We start from the raw sequence: 21,774 nt of genomic DNA, 5'->3' as shown, positions 1-21,774 counted from the left end.
TCCGGCTAGGAGCCAGTCATTACCAATTCAGGGTCCTACCCTTTGGTCTCACCACAGCCCCCATGGTGTTCACCAAAGTGTTAGCGGTGATAGTGGCCCACCTGAGGCTCCAGGGAATTCAGGTTTTCCCATACCTGGACGACTGGCTCCTGACCACCCCAACAAGGCATTTACTCTGCGCAGCCAGAAACTACTTTCTTCATTTAGCTCCCCGGCTGAGGATCACTATCAACATAGAGAAGTCGTCTCTTGCCCCGTCTCAGACCATAGACTTCATAGGGGCCAGATTAAACACAAACAAGCTCCTAGCCTTTTTGACCACGGACTGGCAATGAATCCTGAGGCTACATGTGTGGGCCATTATACAATCCCCAGCTCCTCCAGCGGAATTGGTCCTGAGGGCTCTAGGTTCAATGGTGGTGGCAATTAATCTATTGCCAATGGCACATTTGAACAGGAGGGTCTTACAATGGACCCTCCAAGTCCAGTGGTCCTTTCTTCAATATCCTCTCAGCCATCCCGTTTCCCTCAGCAGGGCTTGCAAGAGGGCCCTCTTATGGTGGCTCCAATCTCCGGACCTCCAGGAAGGATGCCCCTTTTCTATGGTCCCTCCCCTAGCCACGGTGACCACGGATGCCTCCCGTCTCGGGTGGGGGGGCATTATTCGGGCAGGACAGTCCAAGGCACATGGGACCTCACGGAGACTTCATTGCATATCAATGTCCTAGAGATGAGGGCAGTGCTGTTGGCATTGGAAGCACTTCAGGACCTTCTTCCTGTAGGAACGATTGCGATTCAGACGGACAACATGTCTGTTGTCTGGTACATCAATAAACAAGGAGGAACCAGGTCTTACCCACTTTGTCGAGAGGCCATGAGGGTGTGGGAATGGGCGATCTCCACCAACCATTTCCTCATAGCAACGCACATTCCGGGGTGGTCCAACATCCTAGCGGACAGACTAAGTCACACCATGCTGTTATCATATGAGTGGTCTCTGAATCTCAAGGTAGCGAATCAGATTTTCGCTGAATGGGGTCAACCCTGTTGCGATCTCTTTGCCTCTCCCTCAAACACAAAATTTTACGACTACTTCGCTCTCATCCCCCCCCGGGGAATCTCCGAGAGACGCTCTGGTGCATGCTTGGCCTCCCGGTCTACTTTATGCTTACCCTCCTCTTCCTCTGATGCTAAAGTTTTTACAGAAAGCCAGTCGGTTGGGGAGCAGGATCATCCTCATTGCCCCATTCCGGCCTCATCAAAGCTGGTTTCCTTACCTTTGGTCTCATCTGGTGAATCCTCCTTGGATTCTAGATCCCCTTCCGGATCTCATATCCTACCCCCTAGATCTCCCAGTCCCGAACCTGGACAATCTGAAGCTCACAGCTTGGCTGCTCCAGTTCCACTCATAGCTAGGACTCCCGGTATCTCTTCCCCTGTTAAAGCTATCCTAGTAGCAGTGCACAAGCCTTCTACTAGAAAGGTCTATAGTAGCAAATAGAAGCGTTTCTCCATTTGGGCGGAACGTCGAAATTTGGATCCTTTTACAGCTCCTTTGCCCACTGTATTAGACTTCCTGTCAGGGCTGTTTCATCAGGGGGCTAGCTCCTCCACAGTCAAGGTTCAACTAGCAGCTATCTCTCATTATCACGTGGGAAATGAACTGGGCCCTTTGATCACCACGAAATTGTGTAAGATCTTTCTGAAGGGCACCTTTCTGCTCAGACTCCCAGTGAAGGATGTAGTCCCTCCTTGGGATTTAACGCTGGTGCTTCAGGCCTTGACAGCTCCCCCGTTTGAGCCTGCAGCTTCAGTAGATCTTAAATTCTTGTCATGGAAAATGGCCTTTCTTGTCGCTATCACCTCGGCTCTAAGGGTCTCTGAACTACAAGCCCTCTGTGTAAAACCCCCATACTTGACTTTTCACAAGGATAGAGTTTACCTCAGGACCAATCCCTCTTTTCTTCCCAAGATTGCGTCTGAGTTGAATATTAATCAGTCCATTAACCTACCAGTCTTTTTTCCTAATTACCTAATCAAAGGGGAATACAAATTACACTCACTGGATGTGCATAGACAACTTCGCTTCTACATCCACAGGACATCTGGTCATAGGCAATCTGACCAGTTGTTCATCTCCTTTGCTAAATTTAACTTGGGTAAATCTGTGTTTAAAGTCACGCTGTCTAGATGGATTTCACAGTGTATCCTTTTAGCATATGAAAGTTCTGGCAGGCCCGCACCTCAGGGAGCCCATGCCCACTCTACTCGATCTATGTGTACCTCTGCGACCTTTAGAGCTAGAGTCTGTTTGGATGATATTTGCTCGGCAGCCACTTGGGCCTCATCTCATACCTTTATCAATCACTATAAATTGGACATTATCTCCAGAGGGAGAGCATCCTTTGCCTCTGCAGTGCTCCGGAACATCCTTCCATGAAGGCCGGCCAAGGTTCAGGTAGCTGGGGACTCTGTCCCATAGGTTGCTGCACAAATGAAGTTAACTACTTCAGATTAAGAAGTTATGTACTCACCATAATGTTCCATCTGAGTAGGTAAACTTCATTTGTCAGCAACCGTCCCTCCCTCCTGCCCCCTCACCTTCGGATGTTTTTTCATACTCAGGTTTACACGGTGTGTTACCTATTTTATATTTGAGAGTAATTATCTTCAAGCAGTATTTGCTTTGGGCAAACTCGATCTGAGGTCAGTCAGGGTTGGCAGGGGATTATGGGCAGGGGGAGGAGCTTGGAGCTTGGATCTAAGCTGTTGAAAACTGCCGGCTCGGATCCGAAGTCGGATCCGATTCCCATAGGTTGCTGACAAATGAAGTTTACCTACTCAGATGGAATGTTATGGTGAGTACATAACTTCTTATTCATCATGGATCCAGTGCTTCTCAATGTGTTTGTCTCAGACGTGACAGCGCGCGATAGGTGTTCATCATGGATCCAGTGCTTCTCCATGTGCTTATCTCAAAAGTGACAGATAGCACATGATAGGTGTTCATCATAGATCCAGTGCTTCTCAATGTGTTTGTCTCAGATGTGACAGCGCATGATAGGTGTTCATCATGGATACATTGCTTCTCTATGTGTTTGTCTCAGACATGACAGATAGCGCACAATAGGTGTTCATAATGGATCTAGTGCTTCTCAATGTGTTTGTCTCAGATGTGACAGGTTGCGCACGATAGGTGTTCATCATGGATCCAGTGCTTCTCAATGTGTTTGTCTCAGAAGTGACAGATAGCACACGATAGGTGTTCATCATGGATCCAGTGCTTCTCAATGTGTTTGTCTCAGAAGTGACAGATAGCACACGATAGGTGTTCATCATGGATCCAGTGCTTCTCAATGTGTTTGTCTCAGACATGACAGGTTGCGCACGATAGGTGTTCATCATGGATCCAGTGCTTCTCAATGTGTTTGTCTCAGATGTGCCTGAAAGAAAAGAGAACAGAATCAGCTGTAAGATGGTGCAAAATCATAATACCTTGATTACTTAAACCTCAAATCTTTCCCCATTTATTTTATGTCTCTTTTAACTGTAATCTTTCTCACAACTAATATACAATAATCCATCTCCTATTTAAATTGCCTCTACCCCTCTCCATAGGTTCTTTGGTATATACCTGGCTAGCTGCCCTTGTGGGCCATTTTAAGCCTAGCCAGTTTCCCTTTTTGTGCTCAAAATAACTTATCCCATTTGGTTAGAGATCAACCTTACCCATCCCATGGCTGATAATTGTGTGTTACCCCTAATGAGAATAACTGGGATCATGCCATGGATAATGTGACTTGACTCATGTATGGGATAAAGCAGTTAGGAGCTGCCTCTGTCCAGTATTAGTACTTGGGGCCATCCTGGGGTAAATTTTCTGTTTCCCATCCATAGATCCATGGACAGGGATGAATTTTGTTTTCTTTGGATGGGGATTCTGGGACAGGTGGAGAAGGAGTGAGGGAGCCAAAAGGGATGAAAGGGAGAGCTAGGAGGACAAAGGGATGGAAGGGAGAGCTAGGATGACAAAGGGATGGAAGGGAGAGCTAGGAGGACAAAGGGATGGGGATGGAAGGGAGAGCTAGGAGGACAAAGGGATGGAAGGGAGAGCTAGGAGGACAAAGGGATGGAAGGGAGAGCTAGGAGGACAAAGGGATGGAAGGGAGAGCTAGGAGGACAAAGGGATGGAAGGGAGAGCTAGGATGACAAAGGGATGGAAGGGAGAGCTAGGAGGACAAAGGGATGGAAGGGAGAGCTAGGAGGACAAAGGGATGGAAGGGAGAGCTAGGAGGACAAAGGGATGGAAGGGAGAGCTATGGTGATTGTCTCCTTCTGCTATCAAGCAAATCTGGTGTAATGTATGACAGATAAACTCAGAACAATACTCCTACAGCAGGTTACTTTGCACACTGGAACAAAACTAACAGAGTGCCAATATTTTGCTAGTTTTCTACAAATTAGGGAATATCTTCTTTTATATATAGCCAAGGTACCAGCTAAGATCTGCATCATTTTTTCACCATTTTATGCCTAATTCATTCTCTAAAACATAGACTTTTTAAAATGTATTTCCATATAAAATTAAAGTGTATTAGTATTATTAGTCCATGCATCATGGCATCTAATGAGTTACATGCCACAATGCACTTTTTTGTTTTCCTTCCTCGTTTATTAGGGCCACTTTTTAATATTTATTTAACATTTGTTAACTGGGAAAGTCTGACTTGGAACAAAGGCAATTTTCAGCAGAGGCCTGGGGAGAAATGTTCCAGATGCATGTCTTTGTAATGTGAGAGGAAACCCAGACAAATGCAGGAAGGACATGCAGACTTCAAACAGAAGGAACCACAGCCGAGAATTTAACCAGGGAACCTCTTGTTATGAGACAACAATGCTACCGCTGCACCACTGTGCCACCCTGTTCTAATTCAATTGAAAAACAAACAAATCTGTTAATAAAAAGTTTAGTATTTCTCCCTCTGCGACATCACTGTAGGAATACTGTGAACTACATCTATAGACTTTAATGGATGCATCTCTGTGCATGTGCGTTGGTGTACCCATTAAAGTCTATGGAAGTAGCTCAGACTTTCCCTACACTGATGCCACTGAAGTTAAAGTTTGCATTTTACCTTTTGTAACAGGCTAATAGGTTTAGAGGTATTTTTCAAAAAAATTTTTCTCCCACAGAGTGCAGCTGCAAACATTTGCCCATGGGGAGAAATGGAGATCTACAGTTTCTCTATGATATACAATGGTTGAAAAGTAAGTAAATGAACATGGCCATCACACTTTATTGTACTGGATGGTACTTGTACTAGACATAATACCACTGAGGTCAACATTAGCAACAGCCTTAATTCAGGCGACATTGTGCTTCAGGAAACATGACTTAGTGGTTAAATTTGCTACACTGGTCATAACAAATCACTATTTGTAATCAATTGCAATAAATTCTTTCCATTTATTCTTGCTTATAGGTTCATAGGTTCATAGGTTCATACTAGGCTATCTGCCCTAGGGCATTTATAAACCTAGCCAGAATGTGTTTGGCTTTCGCCACCTATTTTAAATTTATTTTGCTATGCCCTTTTTCGAGGTTAGTATACTGTGCCTCTGTCTAACAGTGACACAGAAGTGATACCCGGGGTAAACCTATGATCTCCCATCCACTCATCAAGATTCCTCTTGAATAGAGTCAATGAGGGACTCTGCCTAACCTGGACTGGGATTTTATTCCAGAGTGAAGGGAGCCTCTGGGTTATGAATCTGTCCCTCCAGCATGTCCTATTTATTTCACTGCTGAGGTTCAAGTCTCTCGAGCGCGTAGCTCGATGGGATTTGGATTTTCTGAGGTGCAGCATGTCCATTAATTCTGCTTTGGACATGGCTTTATACGTCAGGCACAGATCGCCTCTGAACAGGCGGTATGCCACTGAGTAGAGCTGGAGTTTCTTTAACCGGGCAGCATATGGCATCTGTTTGAGCCCTTTGATCCTCTTGGTGAGGTACTTTTGGGGTCTTTCCAGTTGCTGCAGGTGTCTGCTAAGGTACATCCCAAAATGGGCATTGTACTCAATTATGGGCCTGATGAGGGATGAGTAAAGAGGCACGATGACCTCCCCTGATCTAGATGTGAATCCCTTCATGATTAGGTGGGCTATATAAAATGTTCTTCTAACCACTTTGGCCATGTGGTTGTCAAATGAGAGATTGCTATCAACTTGGGTCCCCAGGTCCCTAATTACTTCTTCTGTACTTAATGGATTACCACCTATGTGGTAATTTGTGGGCACTTTGTTTTTGCCAAAGGGATGACTATACACTTTTTGGAATTTAGCTTGAGGCCATGGCTCTGGCACCATTTGTCTGTTTCTATGAGGCCCTTTTGGAGGATGCTTGTGTCGGCTGGAGAGTCGATTATGGCGCCCAGTTTGCAGTCATCTGCGAACTTGGTCAGCCACAGTCCTTCCGTGTTGGCCTGTACCTCCGAGAAATATATACCAAACAAGAGAGGTCCCAGGACTGAGCCTTGTGGGACACCACTTGTAACTGGTTTGGAGTCTGACATGGCTCCAGCAATTCTAACCATGTGGGTTCTGTCCTTGAGCCAGTTTGCAATCCATCTAGTGACATAGGGGTTTATATTTAAGCTGGTGAGCTTATCTATAATGCCCGAGTGGGGTATTGTATTGAATGCCTTTATGACTTGTTTAGAAATGCGAAAAGCTTTTCTGAGCCCCTTATATCCTAATGTCTTGAATTCTGAAAGAGCAACCACTTTAATTTCGAAATCTACATATTTTCCAAGGCTCATGTTAATCCGCCCTCTACTCAGTCGTATTAGTTACTATAGCTCAAGTAATTTGCATTTTGCAGCCATTACTGTATTTTCTTGCTGTATTTAAATGTTGAGTGATGCATTGTGATTTTGTCAGCGGAATCACATACTATTGTTATCTTCTTGTATCACGTATGGAATATTTTTTTTTGTCATGAATGTTGTTGCGTGGTCCCTACACCTTTAATAATAATAATAATAATAATAATAATAATAATAATAATAATAATAACAAAAGGTCCTAGGGTTTTACATATGGTATAATAAGAGTTGTATTGCTCAGCCAGCCTTGTAATTATCCAGTTAACTGTGTGCTTTGTCATTTACTTAAGGAGGGGGAAATGCACTGCAGACTTATTTCTACTTGGTGCTTGTCTTTTAGGTCAATCCAAGGGAGAATAATTCTTTAGCTGTAAAAGATGAATTCCATATCCCTAATCAGTGTCATACTGCATTATGTTTGGAATGCTAATTCTACATTACGGGCAGCTGAAGGCCTTAATCCATTTAAAGACTTTCTGACAACAGAGTTATATGGTTACAGGTTTAACTCTATACACTCCATATGGCTTCATGGAGACTTCCTAATAAAGCAAATAAAAAGAATGTAGGTTTGACATGTTTTGTTCACTGTTCACTTAGTACATTTATAGACCCACACAGTATCACACCAGTGCTATACAGGTAATGTATTTTTTGTTATAATTACATTGTCATGGCTTTTACTGCCAGAGTGTACCACAATTATAGGAACTGTTTCTATTATTTTCCATTTGTCTGTTTGCTGCGTCTGTATTTGTACTGCAAGTTTCAGAGAAAAGGCTAGCATTGTTTATCAACAATTTGTCTGTAGAACCCTTGAAATGATATATTTTTGGCTTTGTCACTGCTTGTCTACAGAAGCTGTACATTAAATTTCCTTCCTGACTATGTCTGCAGACATGAGCAAAGGCTTTAAGCAGTTCTTGTTGCACGTACTTAGCACTGTCCTGCAGAAAATGTAGACACACCATTTTCTAATAATGCAATTTGCAGGAGCATGACACCAACATCACCAGAGCTTCTAATGTGCACTGTTTGCAAAAAAGCTGATTATTTCTTTGTTTTGTTTTGTTAATTTGGCTGGTCCCTCTGTGTCAAAAGTTCTTTTACAAGGGTAGACCTGAAGACAAATGTTCTACCAGTAGTTATAGTTTTCTATGTATTTATACATTACAAAGTGTGTGAGTACATATCACGTGCAGCCATTTATGAAAAGATGAGAGAAAAGTACCATTTGTAAATAATTTGTATGTAGGAACAAGACAGAGACATGCAATGTTAGGCTTTTGGAATACTTAAGGGCATGGGTGTATTAAAATGGAATAAATGTTTTGCAATTAAAGGTAATTTGGATGAAAGGAATTCTGCTTCAAAAATCTGATCTGAACTTTGGTGAACCACAGTTTTTAAAGATTATTTTGGGGGCTATGCCACCCACATTGTACATTGGTAGCGGTGCCTTCTGTACAACAGATATTAGTATAACTAATTCTGGAATTACTGCAGTTTGGGGGGGGTTAAAGATAAATCACCCTTTCTGCTATCACCTCAGTTGAACTAAAGTATTTTTTGCTTAAATTGTCCAAAAGCCAATATTTAAGCCAGATTATCATAAATTGCATTACCTGTGCCTTAACAGTTTCTTGCATTGTCACTTTATAAAAAATTAAAAACTTCTAAAAAATACATAAAATTGAAAGAAGTGTTCAGTTTTGGAGTAACTTATTTATAGTACTTCCTCTGTGATTTGCAGTCGCAAACCCCACTCAAACCCTGCCTCCAGCATTACATCTCACCAAGAATGACATAAATACATAGGCAATGAATATTCATGAGATTCATGAGATAAGTATTTCTCATGAATATTCAATGTGTATATCTGCACCAAAAGGTATTTGAGTTTCAGGCTTCATATCCTTCAGAGAATGCACACTAATGCAGTTCTGGCTATTCTAGCAATGTCCTAAGTTTATAATTATGGAACAACTACTTATTACCCCACGTAGGGGGTCTAATCCATACCGCTCAACCTCTTAACACAAGAAATCTGGACAAGGCCTAAAATAATGGGGGGGACAAAGGCCCAAAAATAGGGACAGATGTTAAATATTGTACTTGTAAACTTAGAAAGCTGCTAGAATAGCAAGCTTTGTGTTGGCATGCATTTTCTGAAGGAAATAAAGTCTGAAACACAAATATATGTCACCATTTGTTCATTATTTAGTGACTTCATTCCTCTGTGATTTGTCAGAAAAGCACAGATTTAAGAGGAACAGACCAATTATTTGAGGCAAAAATCTGGACATTCTGTAAAAATCTGTACAGCTGAGAGGTATAATCTCATTTGTCTTTCCCATTTCTGTGTAAAATGGTATGTATGAGAATCACCCCACCAAAGACCATCCTCAAAATATAGGTAGCAGCAGAAGAGAGTTAGGTCAGTTGTTGGAGCAATATTAGGGTTACCACCTGTCCCACTTTGCAATGGACCAGTTCCTCTTTGGGCAGTTGCGTCCTGCAAAAAAATTGTAAAAATGGCAAATGTCCTGAGATTTTAGGACAAAATTATTTCCTATATTCTATGTAATAGTTGCATAAAACAGTTATTCTGTATCTGAAACACCTAAATGTCATAAGAAACAGAATAAGCAACTAAAATGCTACAAGAATAAGCTCTTATTTAGGCAAAAAAGTGAAGTTCTATCCTTTGAACTGGCTATGGGTATGTTTCAGCCTGTTAAATCTGATGTTTGTACCAACAACGTCCCACTTTGGGCATTTGAAAAGGTGGCAACCCTAAGCAATATAAGAATGCATTTTTTGCTGTCTGCCTGGTTGGGGTGCAACAAGGGGACTATTTTAAGACTATGGTCAGAATTCAGCCAACATGTTCTGCTCTGCTACTTGTTCCATTTCATTTTTACTGGATGCACTATTTGATTTCAGGAAAAATAGGAATGACCTGTGCTTGTCCATTCAAGCTGCAATTTTGCATTTTGGCCAGATCTGCTACTACTACAAATATCTCTCAACTATCCCTAACTTTGCCAGATTTGTCAGGTTATTTATATGTATTAATTATGCCTAACATATCCACACATGTGCAGTCCTATCCCTAGGGTTGTAAAATCAACTAATGCCCAGTCTTTTGTGAAAGTAGCATCACCTCAAAATAAGTTTAAAGCAGATGATCTTAGTTTATAGTGCCCAGACTGAAGGGACAGGTAGGACTGACACTGCAGGCTTTAGGACCACTCAGTGGCAAAGTTTTCTAGGGTGTTAATCCAGTCCTAAACTTCCATAGTCGACTGCCTTTTACAGTTCCTTCCTGCTGTAAAAGTGTTTGATTGTACAGAATGTCCTCTGGTAGCCTTGAAGATAAAGAATCATTTTTTTCCTCAAGGTAAACGTTCTATGCTTCATTCAATGTGTTTGCCACTTCTATAAAAAATCCTTTTATAAATTGTCTACTTCTCTTTGTTCTGTGTCTTGCATGAGCTCTGTTCCCTAAGGTGTCATGAATTCTGTTAATAGGGTACTGACTTCAGGTGCAAACAAATCTCCCTTTCAGATAGACACCAATTGTTTTTTCTGTCAGGCACTTCCTGTAACATCTAGGTGTGCTCTCTGTGGACAAGATTTAACAGTGATAGAAAAAGTACTGAATAAAGGCCATTAAGAGGTAATTGGTGTCTAAAAGACTGCAGGGACTAGAGGAAGTGCCCTGTTCTTTATCCTCTCGATATAAATCTGTGAGTGCTGTACTAAAAAAAAAGGAGGAGCCTTCTATGAGCTGTGCGAGGTGTCAGAACTCGGCACATTTCCTGAATGAGAAGTTAGTAAAATTACCTAAACTAATGGAGCAGAAGTTGGGTACAAAACCAAGGCCATCTACACTTGTTATGAATGAGCCCCCTGCCTAAACTATGATACTCAAATATACCTGAACCTGTTTTCATTGGACACATCTTTTCCCTGGTGCTTCTCCCCTCCTCCAGATCGACAGCTTCTGGTCCTGACAGAAATTGATTATGCTATGATGGTTGCAGTCATTCACAGAATGGAAGCTCAGTTGTTCCCCATATGTCAGAATGTGGTTTTAATCTTGTCGAAAGGCCATATACAGGTGTTTGTCCTACTAATGCCTGTCAAACAGATTTTGGTTGACCTGATGGTGCATCAGCCATCAGTCCCATGAGAGTCGACCTCACTGACGGATGTCTATCTGAATTTAGTTTTTTTATGTCTATCTTTCTCATCTTCCCTTCTCCAATGTCAGTTCAACTTGCACTGGCAGAATGGGTGCCATTCTGTACTCAGGATGCTCAGAATTGAAACATTTGAGTCAGTGCTGTTCACATTTTTTTTTTGCTAGAGGGAGGGTTTTCTCATATTTGGAAAACAGATTATGTGTGGATTTGTGATCACTCTTTCTCCAAAGGACAGCAACCTATATAATATGACAATGGGTGGGTGGGTGGACACATTTTTTTTAATTTTTATATATGAAATGGTTGTCCATAGATTATAGAAGCTCATGGTACAAGTGTATTTAGAATTTGTGTACTCTAATAGCCAGTTTTGCTGACTTTTACGTATAAATTGGGATTTAATGTTTTTAGTGTTAAGGAATTGTAGCCACTCCCAGTGGGATAGGTGCCTGTCCCCCAGCTACCACTTCTACAGGTGCCTGCATTCATTCTTCAGTCATATTCTTCTGTTAAAGAATAGCTTTCCTGCCTCAGTACATTTGAGAGGCAGCTCTAACACATTTAGGTCCTGCAGTGCCAGCTGTGGTCTTTTAAAATGAAGTGGCTCCTTCTTGGTAAGCCTGGGACCTAAAGCCTTCACAAGCCCTTTGTTCTTCTCCTTTGAGGTTTTTACTATGTCTGTTGGGCCCTCATATCTCTCTCTCTCTCTCTCTCACTCTGGTTTTACCTCACGACTAATTAGACAAGGCCTCAGTCAATTCCTTAACAGAATTTCCATCAATTAAATGATAAGGAGAAGTCTACCGAAAACAAAAATCTACACATTCCTTAAGAATATGATTCAGGTTTATCATCATCAACCCCTTTTTTTCCATTTTTTTACATGGGGTCAGGCTGTCATGTTAACTGTTACCATCTCTCATGATTCCGTGCCACCTCCTGCATTCTTCGACACTCATTCCTGACTGTCACAGATCTTTCTCTTTGCTGGATGCCCTCATTTCCTCTTAGCTGCTTCCTTTCTGTCTTACATCTTCTTCACCAGATTGTCTTCTTCTTTTCTGCACATGTCCAAACCACCGTAATCTGTTCTCTTTGATCTTTTCAGCAATTGGAGCTACTTTGGCTTCTGCTCTTATGCCCTCATTTCCTCATCTGTCCCACAGAGTGCATCCTACTACCCTTCTCAGGCACTTCATTCCATCACCTTCAGCTTCTTCATCTGTTCTGCCTTTACTGTCCAGGTTTCTGCATACAGTAGTACTGGTTGCACCACTGTTTTGTACACCTTACTTTTCAGCTTCTATGGCATTCTTCTGTCATAGACTACACCTGAGACTCTATGCCATTTAGCAGCAGCCCCTCTGATTCTAGCTTTGACCTCTTCATTCAGACTTCCCTTCCCATCAAGCACCCGTCCCAAATACATGAAGCTATTTATCTGTTCTACTATCTTCCCTTCTATCTCAATTCTCAGCTTCTTCTGATTTCCCCAATTTGCTGCCATTACCACTTTCTTATCTCTGCTTAGTTTCATCCCATGTGCCTTCAGTTTTGCATTCCATTCCCCTATCCTTTGCTGAAGTTCTTGCTCCGAGTCTGCCTGTAATGTCACATTGTCTGCATACAGCAACTTCGTTGATCTGTCCCCCTCTGACCTGTTTGCTGATGAGGTCCATCACCAGTATGAACAGCACTGGGCTTAGAGCTGAAACCTGGGGCACACCAACTCCCACTGAGAACCCCTATGTGAGAAAGAAAGATCACCCACTCCTACTTGTACATCAGAGGATCTCATGTTCATAGGTTCATAGGTGTTTAGTAGGTTAATGATCACAAGGGCCTTTTTAAGCCTAGCCATGCATCCCAAATCTCTGATGAGTTCTGATACCCTTGATAAGTGTAAGCATGTGCCTCGGAGATGATTCATTTACAGGTTACCGCTCTTCATTACAGACGTAGGTGCCAAACCAGGGATGAATTTCTGGTTTCCCATCAAATTGTCCAAGTTGCATTTGAATTGGGTTAGGGAGGAACTCTGCTTCACATGAGCCTATTCCATAGATGGGGTGGTCTCTGGGATACATATCTATCTCTCCAGCAGGTCCTATTTATGTCACAGGCAAGGTTTAAGTCTTTAGAATGGGTAATTCTGGTGCTGTTTGTTTTGTGGATATTTTTATTTATTTATTTAACATTTCTTTACCTGGAAAGTCTGACTGGACACAGGTCCATTTTCAGTGGAGGCCCAGGGAGAAAAGCTCTAACAATATGAAAAACAAACAAACATTATACCACAAAAAAATTACAGAGTACAGGTCAAAAATGAAACTACACATTGCAAAATATAAATAACCGAAAGAGATGACACCTTAGCAATTTTAACAACATTTGTACATCCAAGAGTATAAGGTATTATACAAACTAGACTAGCATATATATTTGAAAGCACAGTATGATATTTTTGAGGAAGACTTCAAATGATCTGAGGTAAAATGGTAAGTATATATATATATAGGGAAGGAAGAAGGCATAATAGGATAGTACTGTAAAGTGTAGATGTAAAGAAAGCCAGAGGGTGTGTATAAAAATGGAGAATATAGTTAGTCAGGTGGTAGCAAGAGCAAAGCCAGGACTATTCTAAGTGAGTAAATAGAAGTGTTTTAAAATTGTACTATGCTTCAGATGGAAGTGGGAAGTTTATTCCATATTTTAGGAATGATGTTAGAGAATAAGGATTCTCTAGCTGAGTTGTTAGCTTTGGTGGATTTAACTAGGAGTTTGACACTGGAACGGAATGTTCTAGTGGTGGTGTATGGTTGTATGAGCTCTTGAAGGGCTGGGTTTTATCTGTTTCATGGAGTATTTTATAGGTGAAGGTTGGTTGCTTATGTTGGAGGAGCTGAGGAAGTTCTAGCTAGTTTAATTGTCTAAGGGCTGTGCAATGGTGTGTTTTGTAGGGGGGTGTTTGTAGCACATTTGGCTATTTTATTGTAACATGAGTCTAGTTTAGTAAGATCTGATTTGCGTAGGTTGGTTAGTATAGGGGAGGCATCGAATAGGGGTGACAGGAGGTGTGTCTGGGCAATGGTAGCTTTTGTAGATCTGGTTAAAAAATTCTTGTTTCCTGTAAAAGAGATATAATTTTTTATGAACTTTTTTAATAGTTTGGGCTATGTGGATATCAGATTTTAGATTGTTGTCAGTTTCGACCCCTAGCAGTTTGGTGTGTGTCACAGGGATGCTAATGGTTTTGTTTTTGGACTCTAGGGTGAAAACTGAGAGTGTTGTAGGTGTTCTTGAGAGGTAGAAGAGGAGGAGTTTGGTTTTATTTGGGATTAGAATGAGCTGAGAATTGGTAAGCTAGGATTCTACCGATAGAAATGAGTTCTGGGTTATGCTTTGGAGGTCCTGTATGGTGGGGGCAGAGCATATGAAAGATATGCAAGGGGTCCATCAGAGTGGGATCTGAAAATACCCTGTATGTCAGGCATAGATCTTCCCTCAAAAGCCTGTAGGAGACAGAATACAGGGATAGGGCCTTGAGACGGTCTGCATAGGACATATTACTTACGGCCTGTATTATTTTAGCGAAGAACCTCTGTTGACATTCCAATTGTTGGATATGCCTGGTTAGGTACTTAACAAAGGGGGTGTTGTACTCAATGATAGGTCTGATGAATGCTGAATACTGTAGAACAATGACTTTCTTGGACTTAGATGCCATATCTTTGTTTATAAGTTGCGCAACATAGAATGATTTCCTCACCACTGTAGGCACGTGATGATCAAAGGCTAGATTACTATCTATTTGTGTCCGTAAGTCCCTGACTACTGGGTCAACTCTAAGGGGTTTGTTGTCAATATGATAGTTACCAAGGATGGATGACTTCCCAAAGGATACTATTATGCATTTCTTGGCATTTAGTTTTAGTCCATGGCTCTGAAACCAGTTGCTTGTTTCTGTCAGCCCCTCCTGGGGAATATTTGTGTCAGTGTGAGATTCAATGACAGCTCCTAATTGGCAATCATCTGCAAATTTAGTCATCCAGAGACCACTGACATTGGCCTTGACTTCTGAGAAGTAAATATCAAAAAGGAGCATTCCAAGGATTTAGGTCAAATTTAGATAGATCCAAAAAGGTATGCAGAAAAGATATGCAGGAGAGAGAAGAACAGACACACAAATCTGTCTCCTACTCTGAAGGCTTCAAAAAATTATTCTAAGACAGGTGTGTGTGTGTGTGTGTGTGTGTGTGTGTGTGTGTGTGTGTGTGTGTGTGTGTGGGTGTGTGGTACTTGGTTGATACTTTGTAAGACATTATTATGGATAAGAAGTCTTTGAGATCATGATCTCTATTTCCAAGAATGTGAGTGAATATTCCAGCCACTGAAAGAGTGTTGGCTGTGGGCAAAGAATAACAATTTCATTTAATTAGCAAAAGCTTTTAAGAAGACGAAACCTAATCCAGAGTTACCAGCTGTCATTTCCCACATTGGAAGATGTAGGTTTTGGACTGACTTGGGAAACCATGTGTTTGTATACTCAGTACTATCTGTGATGGTATTAAACTATCTTAAGCAAATGTGCTTTCAGTGATACCTTCTGGAAGAATTACAATATTCCATGCAGGAGATGCATGAACTATCTTAAATAATGTGCTTTCAGTGAGACCTTCTGGAAGAATTACAGTATTTCATGCAGGAGATATATGATAGCCTTAAAGAAAGAATTAAGACCCAGCCCTCCCCTGCCTGTACAGACGGCAACCTGATTATCTGAGTGATGTGACATAATGCATGGGTTTGCCATTGTATCTGAGTGACATGTGATATAATGCATGGGTTTGCCACAGTATCTGAGTGATGTGATATTATCTGAGTGACATGTGATATAATGCATGGGTTTGCCACAGTATCTGAGTGATGTGACATAATGCATAGGTTTGCCACTGTATCTGAGTGACGTGATATAATGGATGGATTTGCCACAGTATCTGAGTGATGTGATATAATGCATGGGTTTGTCACAGTATCTGAGTGATGTGATATAATGCATGAGTTTGTCACAGTATCTGAGTGACATGTGATATAATGCATGGGTTTGCCACAGTATCTGAGTGACATGTGATATAATGTATGGATTTGCCACAGTATCTGAATGACATGTGATATAATGGCTGGATTTGCCACAGTATCTGAGTGACATGTGATATAATGCATGGGTTTGCCACAGTATCTGAGTGATGTGATATAATGCATGGGTTTGTCACAGTATCTGAGTGATGTGATATAATGCATGTATCTGAGTGACATGTGATATAATGCATGGGTTTGCCACAGTATCTGAATGACATGTGATATAATGGCTGGATTTGCCACAGTATCTGAGTGATGTGATATAATGCATGGGTTTGTCACAGTATCTGAGTGATGTGATATAATGCATGAGTTTGCTGCAGTATCTGAGTGACATGTGATATAATGCATGGGCTCACCACAATATCTGAGTGACATGTGATATAATGCATGGGTTTGCCACAGTATCTGACTGACATGTGATATAATGGCTGGATTTGCCACAGTATCTGAGTGACATGTGATATAATGCATGGGTTTGCCACAGTATCTGAGTGACATGTGATATAATGCATGGGTTTGCCACAGTATCTGAGTGATGTGATATAATGCATGAGTTTGTCACAGTATCTGAGTGACATGTGCTATAATGCATGGGTTTGTCACAGTACCTAAGTGACATGTGATATAATGCATGGGTATGTCACAGTATCTGAGTGACATGTGATATAATGCATGGGTTTGCCACAGTATCTGAGTGATGTGATATAATGCATGGGTTTTTCACAGTATCTGAGTGACATGTGATATAATGCATGGGTTTGCCACAGTATCTGAGTGACATGTGATATAATGCATGGGTTTGCCACAGTATCTGAGTGATGTGATATAATGCATGGGTTTGTCACAGTATCTGAGTGATGTGATATAATGCATGAGTTTGCCACAGTATCTGAGTGACGTGATATAATGCATGGGTTCACCACAGTATCTGAGTGACATGTGATATAATGCATGGGTTTGCCACAGTATCTGAGTGATGCGATATAATGCATGGGTTTGTCACAGTATCTGAGTGACATGTGATATAATACATGGGTTTGCCACAGTATCTGAATGACATGTGATATAATGGATGGATTTGCCACAGTATCTGAGTGACATGTGATATAATGCATGGGTTTGCCACAGTATCTGAATGACATGTGATATACTGGATGGGTCTGTCACAATATCTAAGTGACATGATATAATGGATCGGTTTGCCACAGTATCTGAATGACATGTGATATAGTGGATGGGTCTGTCACAGTATCTGAGTGGCATGTGATATAATGGATGGGTTTGCCACAGTAGCATGTCATGCACCAGTAGTCCTGGATCCAATTCACGCCTTTTGCGGAAGATGTCAAAGCATCCATTATAACCTTGCCTATCAATGGGCCCTTTCTGTTTCACCCTGAAGTTGATTCTTTTGGCAAAATGAAGGGAAAAGGAAAAGCTGACTGTCTTGTATATGAAATATCTGCCTTCCATAAGGCTGCTTCACAAGAACACAGAGAAGTCTAGCCTAGTAAAGACATGCATCTGGAGCATTTCTCCCTGGGCCTCCGCTGAAAACAGGATCTGTGGAACCTAGTCGGACTTTCCCGGTCAACAAATGTTAAATAAAAAAATAAATAAAATAAATAAAAAAGTCAGCAGCCACCATGGTTTCACCAAAACTACAACCGCAGCATTAAGATTCTTCTGGATCCTAGCAAATACTTTCTGTGGTATTCTAGCAAATTCCATGGCTAAGGTCCCCAGCATCTTTATGAAGACTTCAGGAATCCCCAGAGTGGTCAGCAGTGACTCTCATACCAACCATTGCTACCTGAAAATGGAGGTGGTTAGACAGAAATGCTTCAAAGATTCACAAACGAGGTTCGCCATTACTACCGCTATGCTGGTAATGGGAATGCTAGCAGAAAAGAACTACCTTATGAAAGTGTCTTCCCTTATCATGCCAGTTGCCAGCATTTGCAAGATGTCCCACCTTGACAGAAAGGTTGATAATATAGACAGAGGTACAGATGCTCCTTGTGTAACCAGCCATTCTGGTGGTCCTACAAGACTATCAAGGGTGCAGGATTTTATTGCAGATTATTTTAAGTTTCAGAGAAGATTCACAGCTCATTGTAGACTTCAGCTGCTTGAGCACCTCCATTCCAAATGTCTTTTCATATAGTCACCCTTTATTGTTCTTCTATTTCCCATGAGGCATGATGCGTGCAAGTGAGATGCCTGCTTAAACATAAAGATTAAGAAGTCGTCTTTTCATATGGTCACCCGTTATTGTTCTTCTATTTCCCATGAGGCATGATGCGAGCAAGTGAGATGCCTGCTTAAACATAAAGATTAAGAAGTCGTCTTTTCATATGGTCACCCGTTATTGTTCTTCTATTTCCCATGAGGCATGATGCGTGCAAGTGAGATGCCTGCTTAAACATAAAGATTAAGAAGTGATCAGGAAGATTTATACACTTTAACAGAAAGTAGTCATTGTCAGTTTAGGACTCTGTCCTTCAACCTTCTTGAAGAATGCTCATGAAATGCATACTAATTGTAGATTCCCATCTATGGCTTCAGGTGACAAAATTGTTTTGTTATTTGGATGACTGATGTCTACAGGCATAGAGTTTCATATAACACAGGGAGTCTTCAGTCCAAACCTTGCACTTTTTGGAGGTCATAGTAAACTTTGCAAAGACAAAAACAACCAAAAGAATGACGCATCTGAATATGATGAAATATTGTTGGAGAGACGAAAGTGCTCAATAAACAACTGTTGATTCATTCTTGGAGATCTGATGTATTTGTACTAGTTATTAAACTTTGCAAAGATCCTTCTGACTCCACATCAGCTCTTAAATTTCAAAGGCTTTTTCTAGATTGAAAGACAGGGATATTTTACTACTAAAGAGAATGTCAGATATACGTTCCAGGGTCCTCCTTCTGTTTTAGTAGATCCTTCTTCAGCTTGTCTATGCTGAGTCTTTCATCAATAATAACAGCATTGATTCTGATGTTACCATGTCAGATATCACAAGAAGCTCTGATTTCCCAGGACTCTGGCCCCTGAATATACCAGTCACGATTTATGCATCTTACAAGAGATACATGCATTTCTGGAGTATCTCTTTTTTAGGCTCATAGCTTCATTTATTTATCTCATAATGTATTGGCCTCAAAAAAAGGTTGAATGCCATAATCTGAAGTTGAATTTTTTACTTCTCTTGTATGATAATAAAAGGCATTGTGTAATATAACTATATTTTTTGTGTTATTAATATTTATTTTAGTATTACAATACTTGATCTGGTATTAGCACTTCGCTTTCAGAACAGATTTTCAAATAAAAATATTAGGCATTCACTGCATTACAGACAGGAAAGAAATAAACTGTAAATACCAGTGTAGACAGATGACAGTTCCTGAAGCCTTTCTGAAAGTTATTTTCCTATACTATACTTTTTCTAGTAAGGGCAAACACCTTTTTAAATGATTGCAGATGGCTTGTTTGAAGGCTACAAAATGCAGCATTCAACAATTGGTTGGTCAATGCTGTGTAAAGTGGTACGAAAACCTTCCTGGGCTGCATGGCCATGCCTTTAGAATTAAGTGGGTACAGAACAAGCTTTTCTGAGTTTGACAGGCAGATAATGCTCCTAGTTTAAATTGTCTCCCATTGTCCCTAGCTATTTAATGACGGCGCTGTTTGTATGATTTGACCACTTATTTTGCAATTATAATGCATGCCTTTATCTCCAAGCATACAATGCTGCATTTGCTGTTATCAAAAGTAAGGCCTTTATTACAGCACCAGGTGTGCCTGTTTTGTAGAAGATCATCTTGCAGAATGTCTGCATCACTGCTTTAAGTAGTTTAAAGTTATTAGCATAGATAACATACCCCCAGCTTTCTTAACAATTTTCAAAACAAAGACTCATTCAAGAAATACCTTCCGGAAGCACAGCACTCAAAAGAATTCATGGACTTGGCCAACAAATATTACTGCTATGACACAGATTTTCCAATAGGCACTGATAACTTGCTCTTTATTTCAGCCTGTAGACAGGAACGTAGAGAGCATCTTTCTTGCTTCATTAAAATCTCGACAAAAATTGTATACCCTTTGAGTTCTCAGAAGTTCACCAGTGGGAAGTGAGGTGTTAGAATGGTGAAGAAGGTCACTTTCCCGTATAAAATAGATCTAGAAACAGTAGGATTTTCTAGTAAAAATACATCCAAATAGATGGCCGAACAGTGCAAAATCTAAATAATCAGTATAATTAGGTGCATGTTGTACACGGATTGAAGGGATTTTGTTGCGAACTAGTTTTTGAGATAGTGGGATGGAGTTCCACATTTTCAAGATGTGGGAGGAATAAAGGGAGTCACCTGATAAACTTTGAGTTTGATTACTTGTAGCCAATGTTTATCTGCAGAACAAAGGCTTCTGTTTGGAGAGTATTGTCAGAGGGTGTGGGACAGGTGTGGGCATTTTTCTGAATTGTGGATAAGGGTATGTGCCAAGGCTCACTGTAAATGAGCAAAATATTGCTGGAGTTCTGTCTAGTGAAGATTTTCTGGAGCCAGGCAGTGGTGTGATCTGTAAGGGAGAGGAGCTGTGAATGTTGTCACTTTATTATAACATTGATCAGAAATGTGAGACTGACAGGCTTGAAGGTTAGCAAAGACAGCAGCACCATATAGAAAGTGAACAAAGACAGCAGCACCATATAGAAGGTTAACAAAGACAGCAGCACCATATAGAAGGTTAACAAAGACAGCAGCACCATATAGAAGGTTAACAAAGAGAGGAGCATCATATAGAAGGTTAATATAGACAGCAGCACCATATAGAAGGTTAACAAAGACAGCAGCACCATATAGAAGGTTAACAAAGACAGCAGCACCATATAGAAGGTTATCAAAGAGAGGAGCATCATATAGAAGGTTAATATAGACAGCAGCACCATATAGAAGGTTAACAAAGACAGCAGCACCATATAGAAGGTTAACAAAGACAGCAGCACCATATAGAAGGTTAACAAAGACAGCAGCACCATATAGAAGGTTAACAAAGAGAGGAGCATCATATAGAAGGTTAATATAGACAGTAGCACCATATAGAAGGTTAACAAAGATAGCAGCACCATATAGAAGGTTAACAAAGACAGCAGCACCATATAGAAGGTTAACAAAGACAGCAGCACCATATAGAAGGTTAACAAAGAGAGGAGCATCATATAGAAGGTTAATATAGACAGCAGCACCATATAGAAGGTTAACAAAGACAGCAGCACCATATAGAAGAGCTGGAAGAAAGTATGTGGCTGCAATACATTTTCTACAGTCATCTGTCAGGGAGGGTTTTATTCTACAGAAGGTGCAGAGTTTTGATGGGTTTTCTTTACACCTTGCTTTATGTGGATGTTGCATTTATTTTCATCATTTACTGTGACACCTAGTAGCTTTGTATGGATTTGTAGTTCATTTGGGATAATATTAGAGGCTGCTAGGGAGAAATTAGCATAAGATGAGGAAAATTAA

The sequence above is a fragment of the Protopterus annectens genome, chromosome 13.part0 (genome assembly GCF_019279795.1).
Source record: "Protopterus annectens isolate FY-2018-M chromosome 13.part0, PAN1.0, whole genome shotgun sequence".
In the NCBI taxonomy this organism is placed as follows: Eukaryota; Metazoa; Chordata; order Ceratodontiformes; family Protopteridae; genus Protopterus; species Protopterus annectens.
The sequence above is the reverse complement of the archived record's forward strand: the minus strand, read 5'-3'. Positions refer to the sequence as shown.